The 25,523-nt window shown below is 38.2% G+C and overlaps 1 protein-coding gene across 2 annotated transcripts in view; it reads right to left on the bottom strand.

The window, feature by feature from the left end:
• Positions 1-25,523, bottom strand: part of CDKAL1 (CDKAL1 threonylcarbamoyladenosine tRNA methylthiotransferase) — a 377,626-nt gene that overhangs the window by 311,165 nt on the left and 40,938 nt on the right. The window lies entirely within an intron of this gene.

Genomic DNA, 25,523 nt, shown 5'->3' with positions numbered 1-25,523 from the left:
AAATAGTTTAGTGCTTTAGCATTCATCAGAATAGCTTGTATCAGTTTGGATAAGAAAATTCATGTCACTTGCTGCTATTCACTACAATGAATCAGTACTACAATACTGAAGTATTGACTGATGCATCATTAAATAACATAAGCAAGTGAGCAATGAATACAGGTAAAACATAATTTTTAGGATGCCTTACTCAAATTGACATCCTGCTAAAGCAGGAGAAAGCCTGCCAAGACTTAGGCATATTTATATATGCACTCTTCGTGAATGTATCCATACAGACATGAATATCCTTTTCCTCCACGCATACACAGTTATGACGAAATACTAAAATTGAAAAAGCTTTCTGTCTCATTTACATTTTTTTCAAGGAAAAAGTTGTTTACAATTAGCTATCAGCCACTTAACCTACGAAGCAGTAATTTGATTTAAAGTAATGCATAAAACGTAACTTATGCTAAATAAGAGAAAACATTCAGGGTTCTAATCATTATTGGCTAAGATTACACTATTAACTTGGCTAAAACACAACTTCCTTTCACAACAGGGAAAGGCAACAAAGCAACACTCAGACCTTTAGCTACTTTAAACAACACAAATATCTGACCCTGTCAGGTTGGGAAAAAGCACTCTGTTCTTTAGCCTACATAGAAGCCAAAATACAAATGGGACAACACAAAGAATCTCTCCTCCAACCCAGGCTGCATGAAAACTACATTTTTAGACTAATGAACAGACTATTTTATTATTAGATAATCAGAGGTTAAAAGAAAAAAATAGATTAGGAATCATGTACAGAGAAGCAAAGAATCAGAGTTTCAATGTCAGAAAATGAGTGATCTTTTGGCCTAGTCAGATGTACCAAGTATGAAAACAAACACATTTTAAAAACAGTTTTCCAGTTACACTGCCAAGACCTTGTATTTCTTATTCTTCCCAGCAGCATAAAATGTTTATAAATTCAGCCCCACACCCATAACACACCCACCTGAGAATAAGGGGTGGGACACACACACACAGACACAAAATAGCAAGAGGCCAACATTTAAGTGAGACATTTCATTTAACAGACAACAGTTGAAGTAGCCCTCATCGGAGAGTGCAAAGCACAATCATTTTCAAGTGATATCTTTATTCAGAGGGGAGATGCCATGAGACAGAAAATACCAGCTCTGGGCTTGGTTTCAGTTCCTCTTTGTACCATGATTTCCAGGTGTGCAGGAAGAGACAACACTGGCAATTCTTCACCTCTAAAGCCAAAATCAAACCCCTCTCTTCAAAACAGCCTTGGAAAAAGTAACACATTGAAGTTTAGAAAGTCCTTACATACTAAACCAACAGGACTCACTTCAAATAGCAGTTTGGTTTCCAGGCTATTAATATATTGACTCCTTGACTGAGGGACAACAGCAACGCTTTATATATTTTAGACATATAAAAAAGTCTTCCAAATACATGTAAATTCATTCCTTAACAGGTTTCAGCCTTTGCAGAACAGAAGATGAAATGCAAAGGCTTCTCACAGCATAAAATCTCTTGAGCAGTTTTGGGAAAAGGAGTCTCATTCATGTTCATAGCTAAAAATCATTTAAGGAAAATAAAACTATAAATGAGGTTTGTCCTCCTCTTACAGCAACAGTATTGTTGTATCATATTTAGTTGTTCTATTTCTGCATTTATTTTTAATTTTTTTTCCTAATTAATTCTCACAATCTCTCATATGAATACACATATGTGTAAATTTTGATTATGCATATATATAAACATATAGACACATACTTATGAGTTATATTAATTTATTAAGTAAGAGTCCATATCAACTCTTCAAAATGACAGCTGAATTTTCTTAGTATTTTACTGCCCTATTCATAATTACATAATTGCATGCACTGGTGCAAACTAACCACAGCCTACTGCATTTTCTCAAGAAAAATTCAGTTAAAAAGAAAAAAAATTGCCAACGGGGCCCTTTTGTATCAGGTTGCAGGAAGATCTGAGCATTTGCAACATTGTGGGAATAACTTGTCAGCGGTCACATTTTGCTTTGCAAGGCCTTGATGGATGTGTGGAAACAAACATGGACCAAAACAGCAGACTGGGCTTGGCATGTATAAACAACATCTTCTGACTTCGTAATTACGAAGTATTAAGCAATACCACGGTAACAATTATTTATTCAGGGCACAGAGACTGGAGTGATTGGCTACCTATACATATATAAATATAGGTGAATGTATGTATTTATGTATATATGTGTGTGTGTGTGTGTGTGTGTGTGTGTATATACCTATAACTGTTCTGAAAAGAGTAGGTGCTACTGCTCAGTGCTGTCCCCAAATAAAGAGTCAAAGAGCTCTGACAAATAACCTCAGGCTTCTCAATACATGCCTAGAGGAGCAGGGGCAGACAGCCCTGAGGATTCCCTGTCTGTAGTGCAGGCAGACAGAGGAAGTGTTTAGGTGTGGGTGGAAGCACCACATGAATGTGATGCTGCACGCACTAAGGCAAACGCGCACCCTTCCTTGGAAGGTCTCTACCTGCCACCTTGTACAACTCTGTAAGTAAGGGTTTTGACAAAGCTCCACCATTTCAGTGAAGAACAGAGGCCTGTGTTTGGGAGCTCACACTGATCTGAGTGAACAGGACAATCTAAACTTCACAGGTTTTCCAGCAAGTCACAGAGACTGACAGGCAAAACTGAAGCAAGAACCATAAGTACAGTGAATGTCATTTATTATGGATGCTAGCTTTGGAGCAAGCTGCAGGCCCATGGCCTCTCAGTCCTGCCTGAGAAGCTAGCCTGGGAAATTCATAGGATTTCAAAACAATCCTCAGAGACAGAAAACAACTGCCAGGTGCTGTTTGTCTGTCCTCTTGTTTTCCTTGCAGGAGAAAGTCAGGGGGGTGGTGAGCCCCACTGACCAACAATGGTGATGTAGCACTTTGCTAACCAATAAGAGTTTCCTTTTTGTATTTTCCACGTATCTGTCTATAAGACGAGCTAGAGCAATAAACTAGAGAAATTCTCCTGTTGTGACTCCCTTGAGAGTACGTGTCGTTCTTTTCGCCGTTCCTAATTAGAACAACAATTTATGGCAGTGAATATGATACAGGTGCATGTATCCTGCAACAGTCTTCTCTAAGGGGATCTTCAAGTTATTTTTGCCATATATTCAGCCTAATGATACTTTTTAAATTATGAAATTTTGCTGACAACTTTTTTTATGAGCTACTTAAACAGTTTCCTCTATGACAAGACATTTTTAGAAAAAAAAAAAAAGGGATATATCAAATCATGCTTTGTATTAAATGCACAAAAACACAACTCAAAACCATGGTCTTTTTGCATTGTGACATCTTTTCCATAAAAAAAAAAAGGCTACACTGGAAGTAAACCACAAAGTCTATCATACTCTGAAAAACAACATAGAGTACAAAGGAACCTAAAGGTCATGGAAACTTCTGAACACTTAAGCTAATTGGGAAACTCTGGAAAACATGAATTGGCTGCATTATGCAATACTAAGATGATAAAATGGCAAGAGTCTGAAACATCAGTATACCTACAGAGGAAAATAATATTTACAATTATTTTCTATCAGTGTCAAGTTTGTTATCATTACAGAAACCATAAATCAGCAGAATTTCTTAAGAAGACTGTAGTAATAGTATCAGCTGAAAATAAACAACTGACTTGGGTTTTGCCTGGTCTCTTAATTTTAGTCTTTCAATTCTTTTTCCAAAACTTTGTTTTCCTTCAAAACCCCCCAAACTACATCTCCTTGAAAATCAAAACACTCACAAAGCAAAAAATTAGAAAAAAGACAGCTAGTGAAGCCCTAAAAGAGCAGCCTCTCTTTACTTAAGCACACCACTCCTCTCTCTGCACTGAAACCCCTACCAGGTTTGCTCAGGACAGTTTGCTCAAAAAACATGACTCATAACTAGTATGACATACTTTTAAATACTGTACATCAGTCTGAGAAATTCAGTCTGAAAGCAGATCTTTCTCTGTAATCACTGAAGGCTCCTCCAGGCCCTTTCCTTCTAGCTGTCCTTATCCTGTTCCTAATCACTTTGTGAGTTTTCCTTCTCACCTTTTCTGATTTTCTTACTTCTAACTCACACAACAAATATACCTCCAGTTTCTCTGTTTCCACATGCTGTATTCCAGCCTTTGTTCCCATTTATGGACCTCCCCATTAAACATTTTGTCATGTGCAATTCTTCCTTCCAAAACATCTCTGCTCCCTCCCTTGCTAGCCTGGCTGCCACTTCATGCTCTGCAGCCAGACCCAGTAACATCCAAGGTATCTGGAATGTGTGCCCACACTGTACTCCAAGGGAATCATCTGCCCCCAAATATCTAAGCATGAGGACACCTCACAGCCAGTTACAGAAGTCATGGAGCAGCTTGACTGGAACAAAGTTGCTAAACTACTTCTTTTCTTTCAACATCCCTGTGTCACAGAAACCCACTGTCACTCAAATTAGGTTACTGAAATTAGGTGCTGGTTAATTTAATGATTTCTTGAACCACTGGGCATTGAGAGACCTCAACAAGTATTGGTAAAGAATCTTCTCATAAATACTAGTCCAGAAATGCTGTGAATCATCAGTGGAGGAGGAAGGTACATCTTCCTCCAGGGACATGGACTTTGCTTATTTGCAGACAATAGGCTTTGCTTGGCAGAAGGAAAAACCTCAACAAAGTTGAGAATAGCAAGAAAAAGTTTGGGGTTTTATTTGTGTGCCTTTCCATGGCACACAAAATACTTACCGACCATTTGCTAGTTCTCAACATTGCATCAGATACAGTTAACTGTCAACTTCCATGCAACTTGTCCTACAGAAAACATTCCAAGCAAACAACCTCTCTCCTTGTGTCTGCACCCCTGACAGGAGCTACAAATCAAAACCACAAGTTATCATGAGTTTCCAGATGGTACTTGTTTGAAATCTCAGGGACACATTATCAGTTCCCACCTCTGAAGACGATCCATGCATTTGCCAATGATATGAAACACCCAAAGGCATGCTGAAAATACCAACTTTGCAGATTGCAAATGTCTTTCAAAACAATCCCACTCATGTCTTATCAACAGTATCAGGATGTAAAATATAAAAGGATCAGCTTGATTGCAACACAGCTTCTGTTTTCTCATTAAATTTCTGAGATACTCTGGACATAACAAATTACTTCATTCACAATTAATGAAAACACAACTACTTGGTTCACCCCTGCATATATGTTATTTAAAGTTCCAAAAGGACAGCCAAGCTGTTTATCAAATCAGGCAATGCAGACAAGCCTTTATGAAAAAAATAATTCTCCCATCATGCCTCTTGTCCTGATTTAAACTACAAATCTGAAAATTTACCATTTTTGTTCTCCATTAACATTTTCATTACTGAGCTAATAGTGCAAGTAAGCTTTCTTGGGTTTTCTGATTTTTAAGAAATTGAGTATTTTTTAGTAAATTTTCTTGAGCAAGTAGACATCTCAACAGCAGCTACTGCTAGACTACAAGCACATTTTGTAAAGCCTCCCAGATCAGGATTCTTTGTTTCCTGTTGAAGGATATTTGTCCAGCACCAAAAAAAGGTGTACAGGGACTTGTCCACTGAACACATCAAATAAGTAGGAACTTAGCACATTTAAACAAACAAGATCTAGCTAGTTAAAACCCAGTAATACACTATTGGATTCAAAACGCAACATGTTAAATGATTCCTCTCCTTATTTCAGCGTAACAGACAAATAATTCAATTTTATGTACTCATGCCTGCTTTCAGAACTGAAAGTTTTCTAAAAAAATACTGGTTTATTTTCAGTCACCTTTGAAAACCCATTCCCAAAGAAGAATCACATACACCTCCCTTTTCAGCTGTTTAGGGGGTATTGTGCAGTTACTGGGACAAACTACTAAGCTATCACTTGATGTCCATTCCACCTCTTTGTGACCTGGAACTTTGTCTTACCACTCCTTCCCAACAACAAACTCCTTCAAAATATATTTAATTTGCTGAAGTTTACCAAGGCCAGCAGAACAGCTTATGGCTTCTGCCACCATCACTAAAATTCAAGAGTGACTTTGAGATCACTGAAAACATGAAACTGGAACTTGAAAAATAACAGTAAGCAAACACCTGAACTAACATTAATATATTTATAGACAGTGCAGACAAAAGAATCTGTACTTTAGAGCATGCCCATTAACAGAATACTGCAGGCCTGGTATGGGGGTACTGAACAGAAGACAATACAGAAGAAAAAGTACATGAAAGAATAAACTGAGCTTCAAAATATCGACAGTGATAAACTTCACTTCCCACTTCTACTCTGCAACCATCAGTAGCACTTACTCTTATTTATACTGGGATTTTGAAGTGAGTAATTCATTCTCTAAGTACTTTTCATCTCTGCTCTAGACACAGCAGAGGCTACAGTCTGGGTCTGAGATGATCCTTAGAGTAAGCTGCCTTTTTCTCCCAGTTTCTACTTGTGTCAGACCAGCAGGATACTGCAGCACCCAGACACACAGAGCTGGGCAGGAGGGCTTCAGCCCATCCCCCCTTAGCAACACCTAAGCTCCATGAAGTAAAGAATAGGAGGGTTAAACATACTTAAAAGGTTTACCTTTTAACAATGTAAAAAAATCCAGTTAGGTTATAACTTGTATTTTCACTCCTTCTGCAATGTCCAGCTGACTTTTCTGCCTCTGCACCCAGCACAGGTAACATGAATTAACAAATTATTTTGGTATTTTGTTCATTTTACTCTAATTCACTAGATTTTCAATGCATTAAGGCACCTGGGGGTAACATGAAGTTGCAAAATTATTTACATTCAAAAAGGCTAGACCTAGAAATGTTTCTTTTGAAAAGCAGCAGGTTTTTTTAAAATTGCAGTACCTGTAAGACATTTCAGTAACTCCCCCATATGAATGAGAACTTTCCCAAGCCCATAGCCATTGAACAACTCATACTTGTTCCAATCAATAAAGAGACTGATCATTTCCACACCCTCCCTGCTTGCTATCTTTGTTGATCAGGGAAAATATATATATATTTCAGTTCAACTCTGGGTACAGTTTTCTGTGCCATAATCTGCTGCATTTTAGTCTATATTCCACAGTTCCACTTGTCTTGTCAAATAGCTCCTAGACATTTTAAAGGAAAGTGTACAACACTCTTACAAGTGTACAACCCTGGCCATGTTCTAAAGGAAGCTTATTCCAACATGGCATGACCTTAGTGGGCTACTCTTTTCTCATGGCTCTTTTTTGATATAAAATAGTCAAAGCTCACTCTGCACATGGTATTGTATACCAAAGGTGGAAAATTTAGGCTGAATTTTTAGCTTATTCCTTCAGAATAAAGACTTCACTACTTTGAGAAAAGTGGATCATGCAACTATTCCTTGAACAAAACAAGACCTTAATACAAGAGATGATAAATCTCACTGCTAGCTAAGAGGTGTGTTGGCAGAAAGCCTAATCACTGCCAATGGCTGCTCAGCACAGTAACACCTAATGTTAAGGTACCCAAATTACCCTGGGCAGCAGCAGATGCAGGTGCCATAGCATGGTGCTCTAAAGGTGGGCATTTCATCTTGCTCTTAAGCACAGGCAAAATCTCAAGGCATTCCAAGAGCCAACTGCTCCTTTCACTTCACTGAAGATTTAATGATCAGTGTAAATAATTTCAATATGCAAAGTAGTGATGAGTGATTTAACAGTCTCTTGGGGAAAGTCCCATTACATTAGGAACAAGGTCAAGTAGCCTGTTTCAGCCAGGCTATGCTACAACACACAAATAACTCCAATTCGTTCTGATGATTAATGCGGGTAGAATTTGTTTTGTTGACAGAATTTGGAAAAATCCCAGAAACTCCTCCTCCTCTGAATCTTAAGCCTGCTTGATATTCCAGAAATAGCACACACAGTACAACTCAGTGCTTTTCTGTCCCTACATACAGCTTCATACGCAAAACACAAGTTATTCAAATCAGCAAATACACACTGATTGCTTCTGTCTTAGTCACTCAAAAACCAAAGCCAACCATGAACAAAACATCTTGCACAACACCATGCAACTGAACTTTCAAAGCACACTGCAAATATTAACTGATTTACCTTCAACAGCCACATATTAAATATGCACCCTTCCCTAGACCAATTCCTTTTCATCTTATAAACATAGACAAGTAATTTCAGAGTTTCCATAACTTGATGAAGCCACACAGGGTGTCTATGCAAACAAGCCAACATCCTAGCCAAGTTGTTCCTGCCTTCAGGTCTGTCCCTGAACACAAAGCTATTGCCTAGATACATATGCACAAACTATTTCAGTCTACACCCTTTAGAGGCCAGATAGCTGATATCCAATCAATTTTTGTAAAGTTTAAAGGGAATCACAAAACCCAACCTTTCAGTCATTTGGGTTGCACAGCAAATCAACAGAAAACACTGAACAGCAGATCAAACTGACTCCTTTCTATGAGACAAGCTAAAAAAAAAAAAAATTAAAATCCCCCTCTCCCTCTCAAAAAAACTAGCCTAAACAGATTATAATCTCTTGCAGATGTGTTACCCAACTATCAGAGCATCTATTGAAAACTATGTTTAGTTAGAAGGATGATAGCTGATGGGTGAGCTCCAAAATAATCTCCAAATTTCACAGGGCTCACTGAAAAACAATTGCATTCTCACTTTTGATACAACACTTCAGAAATCTCTACTCACTTTATCTGTCTCAGGATTAGACTTACCTGGTAAAAATTATTGAAGAGGAGTCAACTGTTTTGCAGATCAGAGTTTCTAAAAAATGGCTGAAATTTAAATCAAGCTGCTGATGTTGAGACTGGCAAGACACAAACTGCAAGCCAGAAATGTCATTTAAACTACTGATTTGAAAATATCACATACTGTGATTGTTTAAGGTACAAAAAAAACCACTGCAGTCAAGCATAAGCAGGTATTTCATACGATGATAGCAAAGACATGGGTAAATGAAAAGTCTATGTTTCCCACTACGCATCATATGATTCCATATGAATTTGCTGTAACCAGCAATAAGTAGTTCAGAATCAAGATGGATGGACTGGAACACGCCCAAGGAATATAATTTTAATCTCCTTGAGGTGTAACACTCTGACAAATCTCACTTATATAAATGCTTCTATCTACAGAGCTAAAGGAATGTTAATGGCTCTTCCTCACCATGTCTATGGGATAGAACAAAGAAAATATAAATTGAGGGTTATTCAGTCCCATCACACACCCATGTACAACCTGTTGGCCTAAAGAACAGAAAAGAGAAACCAAGGGCCTTTATAAAATGCAGTTGCATCACTTGAACTACCTACCCAGAGGATCCTTTTGCACTTCTAGCCCCTGTAAGCCACAAGTAAATCCAACAAGAGGAAACTCAAAGCAGTGAAGTAGAAGACTCTCAAGCACAACGCAATTCCCAAGCAAATGGGAAAAAAAATCTTTGCTTCATTTCCAGTGTAATACAAAACAGATCTTAGGTAATTAACATTACTCATTTATGGTTTAATTTAAGGCACAAAGAGATAAGCTTTACCCAACAGATTTCTTACTCTTTCAGTACATCTAATTCTGTACAAGTTAGCCCATGGCACTGAACTTCCACATTTCCACAACTTTCTAATCTCCACTCATTTTCACAAATGCCAGGATTAGAACTTTGCTATACTCTGCAAAATAAACCTAAATTTTATTCCTGTATCTGTTTCACAATCTTTTTTCTCTAAATTCTGTCTGCATTAAGTTGTACCTAGAAGCCATTTATTGATTTCAAATGCCTTGCTTCCACTTATTTCTCCTGATACTTAATGCCACAGGGAATATGGACTTAGGTTTTATCTAACACTTTTAAGAGAGTTAAAATTATAAGCTATTTGAGCCAGATATGTCTAAACACTTATTAAATTGTAGCTTCCGGCTACTTATTGACTTTTTTCAGAACTACCTTCACACCTCATCTATTTTCTACTTTATCAGTTTTCTGAAAAGCGGGAGATACGGGCTTAAGGTACCATACCCAGCAGCCAGATAAGCCACTGCTGTGGCTAATTCCCAACCATCATCCCCAGTTCAGATTATCAGCAAAATTTAGTGCTTGTGAAAGCTCCAGACTAAGCACAGCAGAAATTAAAGTTCACTCTTTACACACACAACCAGTAAATGCAGTACAGCAGTCAGCAGTGCAAGCTTCTTCACAAAATCCCAACAAGTTCGGTATCAGCTTCATCTGGAAACATTTAGGACAAAGTAGCAGATCTACTTCTACGCTCATTGAGCCAAAATAGTAAGGAAGTCTGTTCATAGCAGAGGAGTAAAGATGCACTGGGAAAGCAAAGCAAAGTCAGCACAGGCAGGTGTGCAAAGGTGTATTCCAGTCCCTCCTGCCCTGACTCATGCAGAGCAGACACAGCAGCCCATGCTACAGAGCCATGCCTTAAAAGAGACTGAATAGCTCTGTACCAATACTGAGATACCCATTACAGCCTCACACATTATTTCTCTCCTGTGTCTCCTGTCAATCTTGACTGCAGGTTTGATAACCTTGTTAGAGACAGTTTTTTTAGATTACTATCATTTGTACAAAAAAAAAAAAAGTGTCAGAAAATATTCTTATTACTGCATGTAATAAGACAAGCAGATTTTGAAACTTTCAGCAGCACTTAGAAGTGCCAGAAGTTAAAACATGCCAGTTTTGCATAGGAAAATGTAATGGCCTTTATGGCCTCAGAGTGGTTCAATTTCATCAAGCACTAATCAGTTCAAACATTAGTTTGAGACATGCATTATTTGATGCAACAGCAGCTTCCAAAAATGAAAAGAGTATTTTGACAAACAAGAGAAGGTGGGTAAGGATCTGTTTTCTCATCTTATTTGGAAGCCACATCTCTAGATTTCAAGGAGTGTCACAAGGAGTGATGCTGGTATATTACAGCAGGGTGAGCTGCACTTTCAGAGTGCACAGTGCTGTCTAGCAGTTCTCCTTTTCCCTCAAGGGGAAGGCATAAGATTTGCTGGAAGAGCTCCATAGGTCAATGACAGAAGGAGTCAACATTTTTTGGGTTGTTATCTTCTTCCTGCCCCAGGCTCCACACTGGGAGTATCTTCCATTGGCTGGATTTATCTCCATCTTCCTTACTTTGAAGGCAAGGTAAAGAGTAACAACAGAAAACCTACATTTCATTATACAACTCGAGGTACTGAAGAAGCCATTTTGTCCTCTCTCCTTTTTGAAAACTGAAAATACTTTACTTCCATACTTCCAAGACTTCAAGGTCTTTAGTTATCCACAATTTAATTTATATTTTCTGAAGTGAGAGGGATCTATATGCAAATAAGAGGGACCTTTTTCTTCATCAGTGACTGAAGCTTAATCTGGTGTCTCCCATGATCACTATCTTTCTTTGCATATTTATATCTTATGACTTCACCTTTTCCTTGCTTTCAAAGATGAATATTAAAAAATAGCATATCAAGTTCCTACAAGTCACACAACCCATCCCACTCTGGCACCATTATCTGCCCAAGTGCCTGATACTGACATTATTTTTTTAGAAAGCTTTTGGTGAACTCTACTAATAAAGCTTTAAAAACAACAACAAAAAAGTCAAGAAATGAAAGCAAGCTACCTTTTATTTAATATATACTTTGCAGAAGTAAAAATGCTTATGGTAAACTCCCTTGGGTAAAGGGTTATGGTCATTTCCAATAGGAAAAGATGTTATCTTGTTTCTTGTACCTCACCTTTGGTCTCTTTTAAACATTTTAGAAGAGAAAAATCCAACAGCAATTAATCAGAACTTGCTAGGTGTAAGGGGAAGTGGTACAGTAGCAACAGAGGATACCAGGAAGTCCATGACTACATGGAAAGCCTAGACTACCCACCTTCAGTCCATAAAGTTACTGATTTGTAACCAATGGTACTGGTTTGTAATTAGTCTTTATTCACTAACAATTTACTATTGTTAGATGGTTACTATTGTTAGTTATTTACTATTGTTAGATACTTAGCTGTTATTAAAAACCTACTATTAGTAGATATTTAGAATAGAGACTCAACAAGGCAAAGGCCTTGTCAAGCCTCTAAAGGGCTTGATGAAATGATATCTTAAGTTTTAGCTTTCATATTTTTCATATTCTGTGCTGCCTAGGTATGTAGCTCTGAACTTCATATTAAATGTTAGTGAGCTCTCTTCACAGGGTAGACAGGAAAGCAATCCTTTTCCAGATTGAGACCAAGGACAAGAATTACAAGCCTCAGGCCCAAAAAGCATAAATAATGGGGAACCAAAGAGAGAAAACAAGAAGGATGGGACTTCATAACCTTCGTAACCAATAACTTCATAACCTCTGATTGGGCAGTTAACCCCAATATGCAGGTGGACCAAAACTTATAAAAGTGTGAAGCCTCACGACCAGTCATCCATTTTGTGACCATTTTGGGTCCATCTTGGGTGTAGCCCTGGCCAGGCTCTTGTACTGCCCAAGGTGTATCCTTTAAGGCCTTTCAATAAATACCTACTTTGTTCTTAACTCTGTCTAGCCTCTCTTCTAGGTCAGCTTCACGAGGCATCACAACTGGCCTTGAAACTATAACCCTGAAAAACAGTACCACTACCTCTGAGTGCATTAACACACCCCTTTAGGTAAGGAAAATTTTAAAGAAGTCATCTGTGAGTGCTACCCTGTCAGGATTCATCCAGAAAGATAGAGGAATACAAGTATTAGCTCAGCTTTAGGGTCATCAGCCCAGCTGGGTAGGATCTAAATCGAAATACAGCTGGTAATCCAGCCTATGACCACAGCAGAGTCCCAGCAACAGACAACATGGAATCATCAGGGTCTCCCACAAGTACAGGCAGAGCAGATGGCTTCCTGTCTTTGAAATCACTTCATTTTAGGTTCATCCACACATTCAACCTTTAGAAAGTGCAGAAGTTATCTGCCACAAAGTGCTTAACCATTTTAATTTCACTGAAGATCCCGCTCTAAGGTCTTCCAACTAAAATTGAACTCAGATAAAAGCATTCACTACTGTTCTAATACCAGGAAATTAAAGATACCCTGAGACAACCAGGTTAAATTCACATTTTCACGTTGTCCTCTTCCTCAGTCTCACCATCCCTCTGCTAGCATCCCTTTCAAGTTCTGCCAATATAAGTATTTAGCCAACAAGGCTGCAATTTAGATTGAATTTAAGCTCCATATACTTAAGCTCTACAAAGCTAAGTTACTTTAATGTTTAGTACATAAGACAGTATATGGCACCCTGCCTACTGCTCCAATGGCCCTTGCCTTACTAAAAATCAATTATCGCCATAAACTAACAGGTACTTTACAGCACCTACTTGTAACTGCGGGGAAAAAAAGGCATTACATTCTTTTACAGGTTACATGCAGAGAACAAAAAGTACATACTTGATGTAAACAAAACTTAAAATTAAATGTCTTCCAAATGCCAGAGATGAGAATACAACATCCTTTAGTTTGATTTAAATCGGATTCATAAGAATACTGTCATGTGAAAATCCTTTACAGTTACTGTCACATTCCATCTGACTCCAGGAAACACTGTGATGCTTTCCAACAGATACAGAGAAAATGTTAAGAGAACATTTCTTCTCTCCTGGATGAGGAATCACAGGGGCCAGAATGAGCTACAAGCAGTGTATGGACAATTGACTAATATCCACATAAAAAGAAGTGGTCTAATGGTAGCTTGTTAGTGTTAACCACAGTCTTCCATCAAGAGATGTTTACAGTAATTTTTAATAATTTATTTCACAAACCAAACAGCATTAGCACTGACCTGCACAGTTAAAAAAGATGGCATGAGGGGGAGGGACGGTTTAAACATGTAATGGTAGTGGTGAAGAGGCAACTGTAATGGAGAGGGAACAAAGGCAGTACACAGACTGACAGAAAAAATCGGAAAATAAAAACTAAAAGCACTACCACTCCAGGACAACTTCCAATTGTATTTTTTCATGTTTGAAAGCAAAGTATTTGTTACATCCTGGATGCAAATCTGCCAATTTGCTTGTTAAAAATGACATTTTATCACCAAAATAAAGGAAATAAATAAATTAATGAAATAGTAACGTTTGTTTGTTGTTTCCACCAAGTCTGGATTGAAAAAAAAAAAAAAAAGAAAAAAAAAAAGAAAATATCTGTACTCAAACTTACATTAATATATTCAGAAAACAAGCATAACAGCACTTTCATAGAATCATTCAGGTTTGAAAAAACCTCTAAGATTTTAGAGGTCTTAGTACTGCCAAGTCCATCACTAAACCATGTCCCTTAGTGCCACACCTACCAGCCTTTTAAATGCCTCCAGGGATGGTGACTCAATCACTTCCCTGGGCAGCCTGGTCTGGTGCTTGACAGCCCTTTCTGTGAAGAAATTTTTCCTAATATCTAATCTAACCCTCCCCTGGTGCAACTTGAGACAATTTTGTCTTGTCCTGTTGCTACCTGCCTGGTAGAGGAGACCAACCCCCAGCTGGCTGCACCCTCCTTTCAGGCAGCTGTAGAGAGGGATAAGGTCTCCCCTGAGCCTCCTTTTCTCCAGGATAAACACCCCCAGCTCCCTCAGCTGCTCCTCATCAGGCTTGTGCCCCAGACCCTTCCCCACCTCCACTGCCCTGCTCTGGACCCGCTCCAGCCCCTCAAAGTCTTCCTTGTGGTGAGGGGCCCAGAACTGAACACAGCACTCGAGGTGTGGCCTCACCAGTGCTGAGTACAGGGGGACAATCACTGTCCTGCTCCTGCTGGCCACACTGCTCCTGATACAGGCCAGGAAGCCACTGGCCTTTTGGCCACTTGGGCACAGACTGGCTCATGTTCAGCAGCTGTAGACCAGCAATCCCCAGTCCTTTTCTGCCAGGCAGCTTTCCAACCACTCTGTCCCCAGGCTATGGGGCTGCCCGGGGTTGTTGTGACTCAAGTGCAGGACCTGGCACTTTGCTTGTAGAACTTCATACAACTTGCCTCAGCCCATTGACCCAGCCTGATCAGATGCCTCACCAGAGCCTTCCTATCCTCCAGTAGATTAACATTCCCACACAGCTTGGTCCTCAGACTGACTGAGAATGCACTTGATCCACTTGTTTAGATCACTGATAAAGATATTTAACAAATCTGGCCCCAACACCTAGCCCTGGGGAACAGCACTCATGACCGGCCACCAGCAGGATCAAACTCCCTTCAATGCCACTCTCTGGGCAGAGAGCTTTTAATCCAGCAAACACTGCATTCATCTAAAGCATGAGCAGCCAGCTTCTCCAGGAGAATGCTATGGGATAAAGTATTCAAGGCTTTACTGCAGTTCAGAAAGACAACATCCACAGCCTTTCCCTCACCCTCTAAAGGGGGGTCACTTGGTCAGAGAAGGTGAATACCTCTGACAGCTCCTTCAGTACCCTCAGATGGATCCAACCCAACAGACATCTAAATGGCATAGCAGATCACTATTTGCCCTTGGAAAAGCCCTGTGGGGTCTTCATTCTGCTCTCCGTCCCTATTTTTCCTCTCAGGAGGCTGCGTACACTGAGATCAACTGATTTGTTAAAGACTAAGCAAAGAAAGCATTAAGCACTTCAGCCTTCTCCTCATCCTTTATTTGTTTACAGGCTTTATTTGTTACAAGATTTTAGTAGCTATTAATCATCACTGGGTCCTGCAAGCGCACACAGTGTATTTTCCATTAATCATCTGGCACTTAATACACAATGTTGGAAGTGGCTTTGAACAGATGTATTTCGCCAATACTTCTTAGTTGTAAAACCGACAAAGCATCCACTTCATTGCAGAGCTTCTTGCACTTGCCACACTTGAAGCTCCTTTATCAAGACCCCCACCTGAAACCCAGGTGTTTTCAGTGCCCACACTCCCAACAACCAATCCATGCCAGGACTCCCATTATCTCTCAGTACAAAAACCAACTTTCAGCTCCAAGAACATCAGCAGACTTGGACAACTTTTGTCCAAGCTCCAAAGAGCCCTGAGAGAAGCCCCAAACCTTTGTAGCTCTCAGATTGGCCCACAGGGAGTGACTTCAGTTCTTCTGAACCCTCCAGCCTGCTGCACCCTACCCTGCCTGTACCCCTAGGCAGCAGGTAAAACCACCAGCTGCACTCAAACCCAGAAGCCCTGCATAGCCTGGTATTCCTGATGCAGAGTAATGTATTTTTGTCACATTCTGTGTAATCCTCAAATTCACAATTGGTGTGGGATCATCAAAATAATTATTACAACTGCTGTATTTGATTTTAAACTGTACACATAGTCCAAACTTCCCAACAAATGTGAACTCTTACACACAAAGCGCAATTACATCCTCAGACCAAAGCAAACACCCAAGATAACAGGTGTAATTTCCTCAAAAATGTCCTGCACAAAAGGACACTAATTATTCACAACTTAGCCAGTGTTATTAAGCAGGAACAAGATCCATCTACAGCAGATGGATTGAAGAAACTATTTTTTGAACACTGTAAAAAAAAACAAAACAAAAAAAAAAACAAAACAAACCCTTAAAATCAAATGTTTGCAGCTTCTTATACCATCAGGGTTCTTGCAAGGTCCTCATTTTTTGCTGAGGTTACTTGAGATCCAGCGTTACACTTATCTGCAAAAGCAGTATTCAACACTTATGACAAATAGATTATTAGCCCCTTTTCAAAACTTTGAGTGACTTATCTTTCTGTTCTCTACTATCTTTTTACAGTATCAATATATAGTTAACTTTTTTCCTTAAAAATAAAAGTTAATATTAAGATAAAGCCTTACTTAAGTGTAATAAAATAAACAGCTGCCTCACTTTTTTTACACTTTATGATTTGTTTCAGAATTTGCTCAAGTCCTAACTGAGTACATTTAATGAAGATCTCTATTCTTTCAGGCAGGGTGTAACGTCAAGAAAATCTTGCAAGGCTTAAACTATTCAAAAGGTTAACGCACACGCTAAAAAGGTACAGATCAGTCATCATTAAGCTCAGGCTGAAGATTTAAATTAAGTAGGGGAAATAACTGCATCACAAACACATGAAAGATGACACAGATTCTGAATTTTCACAGGGCATCTGAGATTAGGAAGGAAGCAGACTCAGGTTAAGACCATGTTTAGGAAGCACACAGTAAAATCACAGAAGAGTACATTTTTTTCAACATATCCACATTAAAAACTCATACAAAATTAATGACTGGAAAAAGTGCCAGTAGCATATATAAACAGGTATGTTTACTGACCCATCCATTTGAAACAGATGGCTAGTGAAATAAATAATTAAGTGGTAGAATTTAATTACTTAAAACCATTTATAAAAGCAAGTAAAAGCCACACATAACATTCCCATTCCACTGGCACACAAGAGTATTTGAAGAAGTATGAAGAACTGAGTATTTGCAAGAAAACAAACTCATAAAATCTCTGTCAAATGCAGATACTCTATATATTTCACTTGATTTCACAGGAAGATTTCAGTTTCAACATAGGCATTTAAGGGGTCTCTACTGTACTACAGAAGCAAACTTGATATACAATATTAGGATGACTGCCTCAAAGAGGAAAACTTACTACAGCTGTCTCAAGCAGGTGTATATTTAAAAAGTGGGCTTTATTCCTTTAAAAAGCCACTATTCATAGATGCTTTTTTGCTTCATTTTAATAATACACTGCAAATAATATTGTAATGAAGTGTTCAAGTTGATCCTTATTTGCTAATTGTACATCCAGTGTCTCTTTTACCATGCATGAAAATACTAAAGGAATCATACTAGCACAAGTAATCCTAGCTGGTAATTATATTTGTTGCTCACACATGCAAAAAAAATAATAAAAATGCACAAATAATCAACATGTGTCTGTCTAGAGGTAAAGTACAATATGAGCTATAAGGTTGCTTGGGTTTTTTAAACCCTTCAAAGAAACATTTAAAAGAAAAATTCTATATGATCGTTAAAACCTTTCTTCTTACACATTAATTGCCACAAGAGACAACCACTAGCCAGAATATTGTCTTCACTGTATTTTGTATTATTTTCTGATGCATTAAATAAAGTTTAAAGATGCATGACACTTCTGTTTTTCAATACACTGGTTTTGCTCAAAGTGTATCCAAACATGCCATGTCAAGTTCAGTGTCCCCAGTCTCACAACACAAAGCACTACCAGAAATACTCTGAAGAGCTACAACAAGTATTTGGGCAACTAGAGGAATCTTGTAAGAAATATATTCTCACTGTGATAAAGAACTAATGATGAAAAATTGAAAGAGGTAGCATTTATATTATACCAGACTGGCAATGAATTTGACCTGAAAGATAACTAGACATTTGTTTACAAAAACAGTTGTGCCACTCAGGATATAGTAAGGTCTACAAGCAAATGGGAAACTTGTTTTGTTTGGTTTGTTTTTTTTCTGGAATTTTTGCCCACCAGACCTCTCAGGAAATTGAATTAACACAAATTAGAATAAAGCATATGGGTTTCAGAAATATAAGTAGCACCTTACTAGGGGGAATACTTCATAAAGAAATGACAAAGTATGAATTACTTCCCTCAGGAAGAAAGCAAGTTTCTAATAAATCTTGAAGAACTAAGGACTCTTAGCAACCCAAAGGACTAGCAGACTCATCCAATAGTGCCTACAACTTTATTTCATCAGCATCCTGAGCTACCCAGCATGCAGCAGTATTTCCAGTCATTTAGCAGAGAGACACTGACCAGCAATGCCTACCTAACAGCATCCTTGCACACACCCAAAAAGCCAAAACAGCCACCATGCTGCACCTTGTAATCACCCAAGTGAGACAATTCATCAGCTTCGAAAGCCAGATCAACTACCACGCATCCCACAGAAAAGCAAGCCTCTGCCTCTCCACAAGAGAACTTCAAATCAGCACTTAGGAGAAAAAAGCTAAACTCTCTTCTTCCCCCCAAAGAGAACCCTTTTATCATCCCTTACCATTGGCCCCACCATAAATTCCACTGTCCTTTTATTTCAGAGATATGTGACTGAGCAGCCATTCTCAATCTCTATTTACCTTTGAGGTCAGCTGTTTTTATTTCAGACCTTATGTCTGTGCATACAGAAGCACACCTGCTTCTTCAGTTGTTATGTAATAAAACAGAATCAGCCTTACCCATAAATGTTGTACAGATTATAAAGGCTTTTATGGAGTCTATGTTCCAAATTTTGTGTTAGGCCTTTCAAGGTAATTAACCACCTTGGAATGAAAATAAAAACAGGAGCAGCCACCAAGACTCTTCACAAAAGATGTAGTCCAATCTAGTGGATCATAAAGCATCCCAGAAAGATGCAGTGGCCACTAAGAATTTACAAAATACTATTAGATTAAAACCACTGTTTAGCTACTATTACCTGAACACAATAAATTCTCTCAGACACAATGTTACATACATATTCCTATTCTCCTATGGCTTTTCTGTCATATGAAATTAGTATTATGAGATACTAGAGTGTTCCTGAGCTTTGAGTATGTAGTTCTGATAATTAGTGAATCAGTTCACAAATGTCAAGAACAGGTTGGTATTTGCTCCAGATAATCTGTCTCCTGTCTTCCCAATATCTGACATTACATCAGTTTATAATACACCATGGAATATTATATCACAAGTCAGGTACACACAAGCTGTGAAACACATTACAATTCAACAGGATACTGCTTCTGACAATGTAAATTGATTCTTGAAGCCTAAAACAAACCCTTTCTGCCCCCAATAAACTCAAGAGCTGATGGATATAAGACAATGAATGTATTATTTGGTTTAAATGGAAAGATTTCTAAGTCATATATACTGACCATGTGTCATGTAAATGCACACCAACTCTGCAGTAAACTACAAAAATTGATTTGGAGAAAAACTGCATTGAATACTAAAATTCAAGTTGCCTTTCACCAGATAAGTATTTGTCAGTCTTCTTTCTTTATTTCCTGTACTAATTATAACACATAGTACATTCCTGCTTTAGACCCTTACCAAAAAAATCCAGGATAAACTTATCACACTAAAAATACATCACAACATATAGTAGGTAGTTAAGAGCCTCACTGCTGACTGGTATTTTTTTTGGTGGGAAAAGTACACAAATACACACAATACTTGGCAGGGTTAAGATTGTTACGTTGATGCAGCAGAAACACATCCTCCAATCTGAATTCTGTATAAGGAAGCAATGCATGGAAGACTCAGCGCAAGAGTTTCTCCCATAGCTAAAAATCAACAGAAAACTGGGTTTGAAAAGGCTCTCTGGAGGTCACCTGGTCCAAATCCTTTGATGCAGAAGGGCCACCCATAGCCAACTGTCCAGGACCATGTCCAGATGGCTTTTAAATATCTGCAGGCATGGAGACTCCACCACCACCCTGGGAAACCTCTGCACCATCACAGTAAAAGAAGTGTCTCCTGGTGCTCAGAAGGACCTGCTGTGTCACTGTGTGCCCACTGGCTCCTGGCCTGTCACTGGGCATCACTGAAGAGAGTCTGGCTCCAGCCTCACTGCACCCCTCCTTCAGGTATTTAATACACACTGATGAGATTTCTCCTCATAGGAGAGATGCTCCAGTCCCTTAATTGTCTTCATGGTCCTTCACTGGACTGTCTCCATTATGTCCATGTCTCTATGTCTCTCTGCTGAGGAGCCCAGAACTAGACACAGTACTCCAGGTGTGCCCTCAGCAGTGCTGGGGAGCGGGGAGGATCTGCTTAAGAAGCTACACATTCTGAAGTCAGGTTTGTTACCTACACAATTCAATTACATCACTACAGTGTAAAAACAGCCTTAAAAGCTATAGCAGTAATTAAAATACAGCTGTAATCATATACCAATAAAGAAAAATGAAACTGCCACTTAGTCTCAAGGAGAAGTACTAAATACTACAGAAAAAGTAATCTCAATTACAGAGCTCTGACTGAAAAAGGTAACTTCTACTGAGATAGCATTCAAGGGTATTGTTACCCTCTTCCTACAGTCTGGGTATCTAAGTTATTTGTAGAACAGATCCCAGGCAGCCCAGTGTTTTAAAATAAACTAGTCACTAGCTAAAAAAAATGCAACGTATTTTGTCCTTCCTCTGGCACCAGAGTCTTCAGTGAAGAACGAGGTACTCTTAAGTGGACCGAGGTGTTTGCAATGCTCACAAAGCCATATTCAGCCACAGCAGGTAACGGGAGATTATTATTTTTATCTTTTTCACTCTCCAGGAGAAATGAGTTGGAATGCTAAAATACACAATACAGGTTTGGTCTGCGTGGTGATAAATTTAAAAACCCTGCTCAGCTTCTCTTCCAGAAGATTTAAAATTTTACAGAGTGCAGAGGATAAAAGCAAGCAGTAACACCTTCTAAAAAGTCAGATAATGATTTTAAATTTGTAGGACAGTATTCAGAAAGAAAGAATACGAGGCAGACTGGAACAAGGTCTTTATCCATGACCTTCTGTTGACACTTAGCACCGCTGGAGAATGAGTTCAAAGCCACCAAGATGACAGCACATGTAAGGAAGCACAAACCACCTCCCAAAACACTGCCTCATTACAGGTGTGATGTCCAGAGGTTTTAAACACAAAGCACTTAGGCATCTGAGAAGAAGGCATTTAAACCAAGATCTATCCCAAAGAATACCCTCCCTATGAAAGACAGAGTTTTGTGCTTATTCTAATCCTATAGTTAAAAAAATTTCCATCTTATGACACCATTCTATATGCCTCTATTTAAATATTCTATATATTAAATATATTAAATATTATTAATACAATTAAATAAATTAAATACATGTTAAATATGGTATACATACTATAGAATCCAGCTAGAATGCCTAGAATCCAGCTCTTTTGGTTGTGGCACTTCTCCCACGCTCAGAGCATGGCAAGCAAAGCAGCCTGGTCACAGTTACTAATAGGAGTCAGTTGAGGAAATCAGCAGAAACAGAACAAAATAAGGCTCTGATGATTTTTGGTCAGCTTTCCCATTCCCTGCTGCTATTATTTTTAGTACAATAAAAATAATGAAACACTTAAACCCCCTTTTCAATAACATCTTTTACACATACCGTGTTCATGTCCCCAGGAAACACTGCTACCCGTTCACTAAAAATGCCTATCCAGCTGTACAAGAGTCATTCTTAAATCTCAATAGTTAAAAAATGCATTTTTACTACAGATATGAAAATTATCTCTGGAATCACTAACAATGACTTTCAGATGCAAAAGTTAAAGAACATTTCTTGGAGAAAATGCATATTTATCTGTTTTGTAATAAGTTTCAAAACACATTTCCCCTTCAAGGTACACCAACAGACTACATAATATACTTTCTCCTGCATAATCAGATCTACTTTGAATTTCTGATGTTCATACTGTGTTGACATTAACCAGTGTAATGAAAAAGTTTTTACTTTTTTCTGTTAATCACTTAAATAAAATAAAAGGGAAAATAAATTAATATTTCAAGATCAGCATAAGCATGTGAAAAAAAAAGTTACTTTCTTTGAACTTAGTCTTACAAACTCCAAGTATGCATTCAAAGACAAAATATGCAAACCACAGGCAAAGATCAGGCTTTCAAACACAGCTTATTGTTCTGCCTAGTGCAGTGTGTAAAGCTAAAGAAACATGCAGCCATCAGCAACAGCAGTAAATCATTGTGTAAAACCAGCCATTTCATTCCTTATAGAAATTCTTTGGTCCTCTGTCCTACTGACAGGCCAGTTCTGGCCCACACACACACGATTTACATTTAATTTACACACTGAACAGACTTGGGGCACAGCTTTACAAAGCTTCCCTTAAGTAGCAGCCCAAGGTCTAACAGCTTTCCTCTTTCTCATGCCACCGTTTCACAGGAATGATACAACTATAACGATGAGCCAGATATTTGACCTGGGATAAAAAAAAATGCACCAGGCCAAAGGACAGCCTCTGTTGGTGGTGAACTGTGGCATGCAGCACATCTGCACTGGCCCAGCTGGGCAGACAGGGGACCACAACAGCAGCTGCTCACACTGGCATTGCTGCCTACAGCAAGAGTCGTGCAGCCAAAGCAGGGGAAATCACTTTCCAACACCATGAAGATGCAGGTACAGTTACTGGAACCTACAGAAATGTCTTAAAAACTTGACTGTCCTACATGAATACTCTAGCAGGCAATTTAGCTAATGTTTAGGAAGCATACTTGATATTACCGAAGTAATAAAGTGACCACAATTTAGAATTTACTGAAAGCAAATCAAGCTCAAAAAGAACTAGTCATATGCACATGGCTGGATTATTTTGACATGCAGATGTAGGATTTTTACACAGATCTTGTGGAACTACGGACCACCACACAGTAAAATGTGTTAGTGACTTGACAGTCAGGCTTCAAGTACAATTATTTTCCAGGAGTCTTTGAAAAAGTGTAAGATTTCAGTAAGTTTTCAAAGTTTTGAGTAATATCAGTTCAAGCCTTGTAGATCTGAAAGAACAATGAATATTGATTATGCTTCAAAAGGAAGCCAAAATTAACAAGGAAATATTCTGAACACAAATGGCAATTTACTGTCAGGAACACAACAAATCGACAGCTCACACTATCAGTCATGAATGTGGCAATGAATCAGCGCTTCTGCAACAAATGAATGGAAGAACCAAGGGAGGAAAAAAAATAAACCTACAACAAAACTCACTCACACAACACAAACAACCTCCTAAATCTATTTTTCTGCATCCTCTATAAAGAACAAGCTTCAAATTTGAGTCTTTGGTAAGGTACAAATGCAATTAAATCTGGAAACGTGCCACCCAGCACACTCATGTGCTCCTGAAAGGTATTACTGATAGAAATACTTCATAGTCATGTTGCCTTTTAAATCTTGTGTTTGTTACAAAATGCTAAGTAGTACTAAGTACCAGGTGTTTTGGTTTTTTTTCTCAATTCCCTTCCACCCAGTAATAGGTCATGCATAAAAAGAGTTAATGCCCTGAATTCTGTGTAAAACTTATTTCACTCAACAGAAAGCAAATCATATGCAAATTTCTTAACTGCAAGTATAGTGTGGGGCTAATAAGCACATGAATGCTTCACTATGCAAAATCCATGCAAATACCTGCACAAGTTTTTAACCTGGGAATATTCAACATTCAAAATGCATGCAAATACCTATGAAAGATTTTAACCTGGGAACACTGCCTGTCACACTACCTTTCTGTGTTTTGTGCACATTGTAATAGTTTTCATAACCATAACATCCGAATTCCTGATAATACAAAATACCAAGTGATTAGGCAAATTCCAAAAGAAACCACTTTGAAAAACACTGAACAATAAAGGAGGTCATATTTATATAAAACAAAGGCTTTGCATACGAACACAAGTTTGCACGGGTTGAGTCAAACTGAAACATTCAGAAAGGATGCTTCCTCCATGAGGACACACTAATGATGGATTAAGAAAGGTTTGTTAGACTGCTTTCAATGAACATGATTTTTCTGCAAATGAAGCACATGTAGTGCCACCTCCTAAACTCCTTTTAAACAATGCAACTTGAGTACACAGTGCAGTAAGAAATCAATCAGTACAAAACAGTGCAAGAATAAAAATATTCCTAAAATGCCATGCAAACCTCAAATTAGGAGACTTCAGGTAGCACTGCAGATTTACTGAGATTTCATTAATGACTAATTTTTTCAAATACCATGATTTTTTTAGGTAAATTAACTCTATTTATAGTTTTTTATCAGGCAGTAGCATCAGAGTCCCCATATGTTAACAAATATGAAAAAACTGTTCCTGTTTTAGGCAATCACAAATTTGTAACTGAGACTTCTTTATCAAATACTGAAAAAGAACTCTGGAATGATACTGAAGCAAAAATGTAATGAACTTCAACACACAGTAATATAGTCTCACCAAACTAGAAACAATCACCCTAAGACTAAGAAAATGGTGAACTTTCGAAATTATGTACTTCTATTAACTAGCTTTCAGTAAAAGGAAAAAGAATTTTGAATAAGAATTGTAGACTTGGATTTTACTATTTTTTCCTTAGACTTTCTGTTCCCCATTTTCACCCTCTACTTCAGTGGAATAGTGCAATTGGCTATCAGCATTATTAAAAAGTCAGAAAGACAGCACTTGTGTGTTTAACATCTAATAGAACAAACCAAACAGACTGAATAAAGCTTAAAATGTGTGAAGTGATGAAAACTTTAAAATCAAAATAGTTTGCATATGAATAATTTAGACAGTTTTTACAGATTAAAACTGAAGTCATGCATTTTCTATTAAGTGTTTCTTGCACATTTTAAATTCCCTTCACATTTGGCTTCTTCAATTACATGTCTGCCATTGCTGACTTGTTTTGCCACAATGTTGCACACCAGCAACATGATGCAGTGATAATGTGGGCTGCAAGTGTATCATTGTTCTTAAAATTATTACCTTCTTTTAGTCACTGGTGTAAAGAGCAT

Source organism: Cyanistes caeruleus, chromosome 1, assembly GCF_971803275.1.
Source record: "Cyanistes caeruleus chromosome 1, bCyaCae1.hap1.1, whole genome shotgun sequence".
Classification (NCBI taxonomy): Eukaryota; Metazoa; Chordata; class Aves; order Passeriformes; family Paridae; genus Cyanistes; species Cyanistes caeruleus.
The sequence above is the reverse complement of the archived record's forward strand: the minus strand, read 5'-3'. Positions and strand labels throughout refer to the sequence as shown.